The 10,720-nt window shown below is 47.4% G+C and overlaps 1 long non-coding RNA gene across 2 annotated transcripts; it reads right to left on the bottom strand.

Moving 5' to 3' along the window:
- Nucleotides 1-3,620: 3,620 nt before the first annotated feature.
- On the bottom strand, nucleotides 3,621-6,805 carry LOC138749791 (uncharacterized). 2 transcript variants are annotated; one of them, XR_011348865.1, is made up of 3 exons: nucleotides 6,719-6,805; nucleotides 5,457-5,705; nucleotides 3,621-3,822 (listed from the first exon to the last, which is right to left on the bottom strand). It is a non-coding gene; the product is annotated as an uncharacterized lncRNA (long non-coding RNA). The 2 variants fall into 2 exon arrangements; XR_011348867.1 differs by lacking the exon at nucleotides 3,621-3,822 and adding an exon at nucleotides 3,835-4,826.
- Nucleotides 6,806-10,720: the final 3,915 nt, after the last annotated feature.

A 10,720-nucleotide genomic window follows, 5' to 3' on the forward strand; every position in this document is an offset into this window, starting at 1 on the left:
TGTAAAATATATTTTATGATTTCAGACCGTGCCCTCCCCTTAAATGTGCTTTAGCCCCCGTTGAGAATGGCTGCTTTAGATCTGAGATGTGGAGGAATTTCTTCAGCCAGAGGGAGATGAATCTGGAATTCACTGCCACAGGCGGTTGTGGAGGCCATGTTGTTGGGTAGATTTAAAGCAGATGGAGATGGGTTCTTCATTAGTAAAGGGCATCAAAGATTACGGGGAGAAGGCAGGAAGATGGGGGTTGAGAGGAAAAATACACCACTCGTGATTCGAGCGGGGGAGCAGACCCAATGAGCTGAATGGTCTCATTCTGCCCGTCTTATGGCCACTTGCCTCCCGTTACTTGTTTCCTCTGCTTGTTGGCTTCATATAACAGAGGACAGTGCAGCACAGGTACAGGCCCTTCAACCCATCCTGTCTGTGCCAATCTTGATCCCAATGTAAACTGCTCATTTGCCTGCACACAGTCCACACCCCTCCATTCCACATCTCTCGTGCATTTGTGAAATGCCTCCTGGACATAGCGATTGTATCTGCTTCCATCGCTTACCCTGGCAGCCCATTCCAGGCACCTACTACCCTCTCCTTCCGTCCCAGCACCCTCCAGCCAGTTGGCATTAACATCAGTTTCTATAAAGAGGCCCCCCTCCCTATTCCTTGCCTCCACTTCTTTCGCTCCCTTCCCTTTTCCCATGGTCTCCTTTCACAGATCAATCCTCACCTCTCATTATACCCAATCAACACGTCCCTTAGTCTGTTGATCTGGACTCTTTCCCCCTCCCCATTCTTCCCCCCTTTCTCTCTAGTCTTTAATTAAGATGTCTGCCTGATTCTTGCTTCTATCTTGAGGAAGGGCTCAGGCCCAAAACGTCGGTAAGACATCTTTATCTCCTGTGACACTGCGAGACTGGCTGAGATTCTCCAGCATTTACCGTGGGTTTTTACTACAATCTCAATGTCTGCAAACTTTTGTGTTGAACACCTCACACTTGACCAGGTGAAGTTCCATCTGTCATTCCTCCGTCGAGATTTCCAACCCATCCATATCCTGCTGAGTCCTTTGTCAACCTTCCCCATGACCCACAACTCTGCCACCTCTTGTGTCAACTGAGCACTGGGTCACCAAGTCCCTTCAAACATCAGCAATGCACAATCTCTCCCTCCCACTTTATTCCAGCTTCCCTGCTTTTACTCCCTTGGTCAAATGACCTACTCCTGCTCCTATCTTCTATGTTTCTAACCCCTGAAGGTGCTCTACCTTCGTGACCCAATCCCATTCCTGGCATCGTTCATCTTTCAATGAGCACAATGGTGGTCTGCACTGGCGTGGACTGTGTGAGAGGTCAACTGCCCCACTGGCCGATATTCAGATTCCATGGACTCAATTTGAGAGAGACAAAAGATGGCAGATGCTGGGACCCACAGCAACCTGCTGGAAGAACTCAGCAGGTCAGACAGCCCCTGTAGAGGCAGCAGGAATGGTCAACATTGCAGGGCAGGACTGAAGGCTTCGAGTGAGGATGTGCTGTCTGGAGGGTCTAGCAACATAGTGAGGATGTAACACTGACTGGTGAATCTGTGGAATTTGTTGCCACAGGTAGTTGTGGAGGCCAGGTCACTGGGTGTATTTAAGGCAGAGATTGACAGGCTCTTGATGAGCCAGGGCATCAAAGGTTATGGGGAGAAGGCCAGGCAGTGGGAGCGAGTGGGAGAATGGATCAGCTCATGATGGAATGGATCGATGAGCTGAATGGTCCTATGTCTCATTGTCTTCAGTCTTCCGAAGTTCTGAGAAGGTGGGTGGGTTGGGGGGAGGGGAAAGGTATGAGGGTAGGGGGGAGGAATGTGTTTGGGAAAAGGTGGTTGGGCAGAGGGTATGGTGGGTGGGTGGGGACATGGCAGAGGGGGACATGGCCTTACTGTCAGATTGGTTGTGATCATCGAGATCAGGCACCAGGGCCTTGCACCCCCTTGTCACCAAGCAGAGGTTGTGTTTGGGTCACAGAGGTCCCATCTCTCACCCCCTTCAACCTCTGTGTGTGTCTGCACCACAGGAACCCACACCCCTCCACCCCTCTCACCCTCCCTCCATGAAAACCCTACACCCTGGGAGGGGACGGAATGACCCACATTGTGCAGAGGGTTGGTGGGGGGGGGGGTTTCAGGTAGCACAGTAGCAGGGGTGTCCCTGGACTGATGCCCTCAGCTCCTGTCACCTATCCTGACTTTCCTCCCCAATCCTGTCTCACCTTAATCACTGCCCCCACCCCAGAGAATTGGTTTCCAGTCTGATCAGTAGGTCACCACCTTATGTGGACGGAAGCCTCCTCTTCTTCCCACAGGCGCTCAGAAGTGTCCTCACCACAGCTGTCCAGTGGGGTACGAGACAGAGGTGGGTTGGAAAGTGAGGGGTGGTTCACCATGTCACTCTCAGTCCATCAAATACCCCAACATCAGCCAGATCCCCAAACCCCATTACCCCCTCCCAGCTGCCAAACCATGACACCCCTCCTTTCTCATCCCCTCCTCTCCCCTCATTCCTCTATCCCCCTCTCCCAACCCTCCCTTCATATCCCTCTCCACATCTGCCTCCAGACCCCTCACTCACTATCATCCCTCCCACACCCCCACCATTCATCCACACTGGACCCCCCACCTACCCTCGTTCCCCCACCCATCCCTGGGGCCCTCATCCACCCTGGACCCCTCACGCATCCTGGACCCTTCACCCACCCCGGGACCCTTCACCCATCCTGGATCCCTCCCACCCCCGACCCTTCACCCAATCTACCCGCAGTGAGAGCCGGGAGGGGCTGATCCGCACTCACCTGCGACTGGAGCCGGTCTGGACCGAGTGCGTCGCGTCCCGTCCTCCTTTCTCCTCTCTCCTTCCTTTCTTCCCTTTTTTCCCTCTGCTATTTATTTCTTCCCCAGCGCAGCTTCCTCACCACCCACCCCGCTCCCATTTGCTGCCATCGCACCCTCCCCCCCCAGCCAATGGCAGGGACGCTAGCGACAAACACCAACCAATTAGCGGCGAGACCCCGATAAACAACCTGAAATAGGCGTGGTCAGAAAGAGGGAATGTGGAAGGAAAGGCAACGGAGAGAGGGAATTGCATTTCTCTCCCTTCCTCCGCCTCTCTCCATCGAACGATAGAGGGAATGGAAGAAAGGAGAGAGAGAGAGAGAGAGAGAACTGAGAGGGGGATGGATGGAAAGAGATGGGAAATGGTGGAAGGAGAGAAAGGGGAGAAGCATTGATTCACGAAGAAATGCTGCAGACCCTTCGGCCCACGGAGTTTCTGCTGACCATAAACACCCATTTAAACTGATTTCACTTTTTCTCTCCCCCTTATCTCAGATCTACCCCTCACCCACACCCGGTACAAACTGTAGCAGCCAATGGACCCACTGACCAGCACTCCTTGGGACACAGGTGGTCTCAGGGAGAACGTGCAAACTCCACAGCAGGTGGGGATCAAATCGGGGTCTCTGGGTCCACATTGCACTGTCAGTTTCTGCTCCCTCCCTCCCTCTGTGTATCTGTTCCATTCCCACCGCTCTAACTCCTGTCTGTCTGTCTCTCTTCCCCTTTCTCTGCTACCAACTACCCCCCCCCCCCCCCACCCCTGCCTTTCTCGGTCTGTCTATTTGTCTCTCCCCTGTCTATCTACCCTCTCTCAGCTTACAAACCAATATACCCTCCAAATCCTCACTCTGTAGCTTTAACCTAAAGCTACCGCCCTGCGCTGTACGCCAAGCGAGCCTTCAGCACAGGAGACTGCGGGTGCAGGTATCAGGGAACCCAACGGGTCTGTGGGGGAAAAAGGACAATGGACGTTTCAGGCTGGAACCTTTCGCCAGGACTGGGGGGAAGTTAGTTCAGGAGTAGTGGAGAGGACGGGGGTAGGGAGAGGGGTGAGACAGGGGCCCCTCAACAGATCGGTCAACCGGACAGAGGCGGAATCTGACGGACAGGGGCAGGTGAGTGGCGGATGCCAGACCGCCAGACGGAGAGGCAAGGGATGAGGAGGGGGAAGATGAGTCGGGGTGGGGGGGGGGGAAATAAAGGGAAAACAAATAGAACCGAAGGGAGGGGGAGAATCCAGTGGGGAACCAAAGGTGGGGTGTGAGAATGGGAATTAAAATATAACACCCCCCCCCCCCAATGCTGGAGAAACTCAGCAGGTCAAACAGCATCCTTTATAGAGCAAAGATCAAGATCTCAGAACCGACGATCATCAGGTATGAGCCAAATGTCAGCAGGGGCCCGAACGTGGCAGAAGAGATGAGGTCGCTGCCTCGAATTGGAAAATTCCTCGTTCACACCATCAACTGCAGACTGCCCAGGCGTGTTGTCCCACAACCATCTCTACTGACCAGAGAAGTCTCTCCTTCAAACACCACAGTCCAATCTTCACCCAATTCCCCCCCCCCCCTCCCCGCAGCACCCCCCTCCCATCCTCACTGGGAGGGGCTGCCTTTGGGGAGTGGGGGGGGTTCCTCGCATTGCTCAGGGCTGGGTCGATCGCAGGAAATCCCACAGACTGCAGGAAGCTGGGTTGGAGGTCGATCCCCCAACTATCCTGTAAATCGAGACCAGCACCTTCGCGGTCTGAAGCTGCGAGGAGTGCATCTTACAGTCGTGAACCATCGAACATCGAACCGTGTCCTTTATGCAGCAAAGATCAAGACACAGAACCAATATTTTGGGCACGGTATCATGCAGTCAGCCCTTTATTTGCCCCCTTCTGCCCAGTACAGTGATTCGAGTCCTTCTGCGAGCAGTCTGACAGGTCATCTCTAACACTCACACAGCTGTGTAAAGAGCACAATTTACAGAGTGTAAGGGCGGTGTGAGGGCACTGTGGTGGGGTTCAGCCTGATGGCTACGGGGAAGACTCTGTCTTTAATCATGTTGATGGGTGATTTCACACCCTCAGCCTCCTCCCGGAGGGGAGGAGAGAGAAGAGATTCGGTCTGGGGTGTGATGGGTCCTGCAGGACGTCGACTGCCTTTCCCGGGTCGCGGGAAGTGTTTGTGGAGTCCACGGAGGGGAGGGGGGGAAAGTTTACTGATGTTCGAGCTGGATTCACTGCCTGTGGGGTTTCCTCCATGGGATCTTGCCATGCATGTTGTAATGACGACCACAGTGCAGAGGGCCTTCATTGCGGCTGTCCAGGGAGGGTGTGTAAGTGGTGAGGGAACTGGGCAGTGATATCTTTCTGTTCTCATCACGCCACAATCTGCATCCAACAACCCCAGCAGATCACCCGTTTACATCAGCAGTAACTACCCCACCCCCCCCCCACCCCCGGCTGGCCTGCACCCTCCTGACCCCCCCCCACCGCAACGTCCCTGCACAAAACCTGCCTGTTCAAAACAGAAATGTGAAACCGTGGGAAAGGCTTGGAGCGGGGGTGAGGGAGGGGCGTTGAGGGATCGTACCGTGGCAGGGACGGTGAGGGAGCTCCCGAGTCGTTGGCGGACCTGTTTGAGACCGTGCTGGGGGAGGTGTTCAGCGTTGCCAGTCCCGCTGTGTTTATGACCTGCTGGTCACAGCATGTTCTGTGCCACCCTGATCCTCGTTGGGGAGGGTCCGTGTAAACAACTTCTCCTTCCACTCCACTGAAATCTCAAGTGTCTTGCGGACTGGAAACTGCCTGCGTGTCTCCACTCTGCCACTTGGCCGGCTTCCTGCATCAACACAGAGAGGGCCTGTCCTCTGAAAGGGATTCTCATTCACCTGCCCTCATTCCCCCGCCTATTGTTCGGAGAAAAGCTGATTCAGATGCACAGATCTCCAGGCTCTCAATCACCTGCACCAGCCAGATCTAACGTGCATTTGGAAGGCGCCTCTCTCGCCTTCAGCTGCTCTGCAGCCCATCAGGTGTTTGTCGTAGTAACTCGTGCGGGAAATTCGGACTAATAACTTCCTATTTGTTTCCCGATCCAGTTCACGACTTTTGCCGCTGTGGATGTCAGCAGGGGCAGCCCACTGCAGGCAACGCTCCTCCCATGGTGCGGGGCTCCCTCACCGCCCTCCCACAGCGTAGGGCTCCCTCAGAGCGGGTCTCTCTCACCGGCCCTCCCTCAGCGCGGAGCTCCTTCACCACCCCTCCCTCAGCGCGGAGCTCCCTCACCTCACGCTGCCCGGCCCAAGGAACCCGTGCCCCATGGGCTAACAGACCCACGAGTGGGGGGGTGAGGTGTTACCCCCAGGGGGAGTTTATCCCCAGGTGGGGTGTGAGGGGAGAAAGTTTAACGCCGGGAATGTGAGCTGTTTAACCCAGATGGGGTGAGTGGGGGTGGTTTAAGCGCGTTGAGCATCCCCTAGTATCGGGGTAAAAGCGCTGGCATTGCCGGTCCCAGAGCAGACTGTAGCCGACACACGCGACCCAGCCGACCCGCAGCGTCCGTGGGAGGTGAAGATGTGCGGCCGACTTTCCGGGTCTCCGCCCTTCCTCAAGAATTGAGTGAAGATCAGGGAGGCAGCTGGGGAGGAGTCACGTGACGGAGTAGTGGCCGCACGGTGAACTCCAGCCCTCTCCAGAAAAGTCGGAAGAAACCAAGGAAAACACAAAGGCACAAAAATAAAAATTAAAGTAAAGTGAGTATAAAGGAAAGAAGATGGCGACGAAAAAAGAAAAATCGAAACCAACGGTAAGAAGAGAGGAAGAGAAGACAACGGAAGAAGGAGAAGGCCTTACCTGTTCGAAGAGGCCCGCGGTGGAGAGAGAAGCCCGCTCCCTCAGGTCGGTAGAAAGTGGACTACAAAAATGGCTCTCTGAGCCGAGTAAAAGTGTGCAATGCGACTCCTTGCTCATGCGCAATGCGCATGCAAAAAACACACCGACGGGAGGGGCGACCAGCTGGGGAGTCGATCTCCACAGCCGGCAACGACAGCTACAGAACAGCAGCAGCAAGAGGAGAGCATAGAAGACAACAAAAACAAGAAAGAAGAGAAGAAAAGGACAACAAAGAAACAACAGATGGCCAACCCAGAGGAAGAAGAAGAGGAAGAGTACAGTGAAATGGAAGAAGAAGGGAAAGGCAAGACAATGGATATACTTTCTCTTATTAAAGAATACATGGATTCATTTAAAGAATGGCAGCACAAATATTGAGTGATTTAACAAGAAGAATAAACAGTACAGAAGAGAAAGTGAATAAAATAGATATGACCATATCAGAAATAGGAAAAAGAATGGACAAGGTGGAAGAACGAGAAGCAGCAGTAGAAATGGAGGTAGAGGACTTAAAAAAGAAATTAGAGGAATCTAATAAAAAAGTTAAAGAGACACAAGAGCTGTTAGCTCAGAAGATAGATATAATGGAAAATTATAACAGAAGAAATAACATAAAGATAGTGGGCCTTAAGGAAGATGAAGAAGGCAAGAATATGAGGGAGTTTATAAAAGATTGGATCCCCAGGATCCTAGGATGTCCAGAACTACAGCAAGAAATGGAAATAGAAAGGGCACATAGAGCATTGGCCTTTAAACCACAACCACAACAAAAGCCAAGATCTATTTTAGTAAAATTCCAAAGATATACTACAAGAGAAAATGTACTGGAGAAAAAGAGAGGACAACAAGCCACTGGAGTACAAAGGGCGAAAAATCTTCATTTATCCAGATATAAGTTTTGAACTCCTGAAGAAGAGAAAGGAGTTCAATACAGCAAAGGCGATTTTATGGAAGAAAGGGTATAAATTTATACTAAAGCATCCAGCGGTATTGAAAATATTTATTCCAGGACAGCAAAACAGACTATTCTCGGATCCAGAGGAAGCACGAAAATTTGCAGAACAATTACAAAATAGACTGAGAGATGAAGACGTGTAACGAGAGTACAAAAGACTGCGAACTAAAAAGACACATAAGTTTTGAACTCCTGAAGAAGAGGAAGGAGTTCAATACAGCGAAAACGATCTTATGGAAAAAAACTATTCTCGGATCCAGAGGAAGCAAGGAAATTTGCAGAACAACTACAAAACAAGCAGAGAGATGAAGACATGTTCCTTTTCTTTGGCTTGGCTTCGCGGACGAAGATTTATGGAGGAGGTAAAAGTCCACGATTTTTATGTATGTGGGTAAAGAGGTATATGTGTGTATATGTATAGTGTGCATACATGAATGTATCCGTATTTAGAGGAAAATATAGAGAGTATAGACAAGAATTAATAAGGGAAGGAAATGGAATAGAGGGAATAAGGAGGGAAGTAAAAGAGTGACCTTTGTTACATGTGAAAAGTGAAATCTTTTCTGGGGGGGGCTGGGTGGGGAGGAGTTACGGTCACTGCAAAATCAGCTGACGCTTGCGAGTGAATTCGCAAATCCAAATGGAGAGGGGAGATGTGGTTGTCCGACAATGGATAAAGGACAACTCAGGAGGGGAAGGGGAGATTGGGGCTAAAGAAGTTTTAAATAGGAGAATAAGGAAAATGTTTGATGTTTTAGGAATGTTGTCTTATAAAGGGTTCAAAACAAGAAAACAGAAATGGATAAGAAGGAAAGGTAATGATGGAGAAACGGAAAGGGAAGATAAACAAAGTATAAAATGGCTACGTTGAACTATATGACTTTAAATATTAATGGAATACATAACCAAATTAAAAGGAAGAAACTGCTAAATTTACTGAAAAAAGAATAAATTGATATAGCATTTGTGCAAGAAACACATTTAACTGAATTGGAGCACAAGAAATTAAAGAGAGATTGGGTAGGACACGTAACAGCAGCATCGTATAATTCAAAAGCAAGAGGAGTAGCTATATTAATTAGTAAAAATGTACCAATTAAAATAGAAGAGGAAATAATAGATCCAGCAGGGAGATATGTAATGATAAAATGTCAGATATATTCGGAGTTTTGGAATCTACTCAATGTATATTCACCTAACGAAGAAGATCAAAAGTTTATGCAAGATATTTTTTTGAAGATAGCAGATACGCAAGGGAACAAATTAATAGGAGGGGATTTCAACCTGAATTTGGATTCAAATATGGACAAAACTGGGAAAAAAATTAACAGAAAGAACAAAGTAACCAAATTTATAATTAAATCGATGGAAGAAATGCAACTTTTGGATATATGGAAAAAACAACACCCAAAGGAAAAGGAATATTCATATTACTCAGCTAGACATAAAACATACTCAAGAATAGACCTATTTTTGTTATCAGCTCGTATGCAAGATAGAGTAAGAAAAACAGAATATAAAGCTAGAATACTATCGGACCATTCACCCTTAATATTGACAATAAAGTTAGAGGACATCCCTCCAAGAATGTATAGATGGAGATTAAACCCCATGTTACTTAAAAGGCAGGATTTTAGAGAATTTATTGAAAGACAAATTAAAATGTATTTTGAAATAAATACGAAATCAGTGAAAGATAAGTTTATACTATGGGATGCAATGAAAGCGTTCATTAGAGGGCAAATAATAAGTTATGTAACCAAGATGAAAAAGGACTATAATCAGGAAACAGAGCAGTTGGAAAGGGAAATAGTAAATATAGAAAAAGAATTAGCAATGAAGGAAGATACAACTAAAAGAAGAGAATTGGCAGATAAAAAAATAAAATATGAAACACTACAAACATATAAGGTGGAGAAGAATATAATGAAGACAAAACAGAAATATTATGAACTAGGTGAAAAAACACACAAAATCCTAGCATGGCAGCTTAAGATAGAACAAGCTAAGAAAATGGTATTGGCATCAAGGAAAAAAGACAAATAAATTACATATAATCCAAAAGAAATTAAGGAAAACTTCAGAGAATTCTATGAACAATTATACCGAACTGAAAACGAAGGGAAAGAAAGGAAAGTAGATGAATTTCTAACTAAAATTGAACTACCAAAACTACAAATAGAGGAACAAAATAAATTAACAGAGCCATTTGGAATAGTAGAAATACAAGAGATAATAAAAAAATTACCAAATAATAAGACACCAGGAGAGGATGGATTCCCAATAGAATTCTATAAAACATTTAAAGACTTATTAATTCCGCCCCTCCTGGAAGTAATCAACCAGATTGATAAAACACAAAGCTTACCAGATTCATGTAAAACAGCAATAATTACAGTAATACGAAAGCAAGGGAAAGATCCACTCGCACCAGCGTCATGTAGACCAATATCTTTACTTAACATAGATTATAAGATAATAGCTAAACTATTAGCAAACAGATTAGCAGAGTATGTACCGAAAATGGTAAATCTAGACCAAACTGGATTTATCAAAAAAAGACGCACAACAGACAATATTTGTAAATTTATTAACTTAATTCATGCAGGAGAAGGGAATAAAGCGCCAACAGTAGCAGTTGCTTTAGACGCAGAGAAGGCCTTTGACAGTAGAATGGAATTATTTGTTCAAAGTATTGCAAAAATTTAGTTTACCGGAGAAGTATATTAATTGGATTAAAGCATTATATAAGGGACCATTAGCGAAAGTGACAGTAAATACACATGTATCAAAGCAATTTAACTTAAGCAGGTCAACACGGCAGGGATGCCCACTATCACCTTTATTGTTCGCGTTAGCTATAGAACCACTAGCAGAATTGATAAGAACAGAAAATAATATAAAAGGGATAAAAATAAAAGACAAGGAATATAAAATCAGTTTATTTGCGGATGATGTTATAGTATACTTAACAGAACCAGAACTATCAATAAAAGAATTATATAAGA

The sequence above is a fragment of the Narcine bancroftii genome, chromosome 14, assembly GCF_036971445.1.
Source record: "Narcine bancroftii isolate sNarBan1 chromosome 14, sNarBan1.hap1, whole genome shotgun sequence".
NCBI lineage: Eukaryota > Metazoa > Chordata > Chondrichthyes > Torpediniformes > Narcinidae > Narcine > Narcine bancroftii.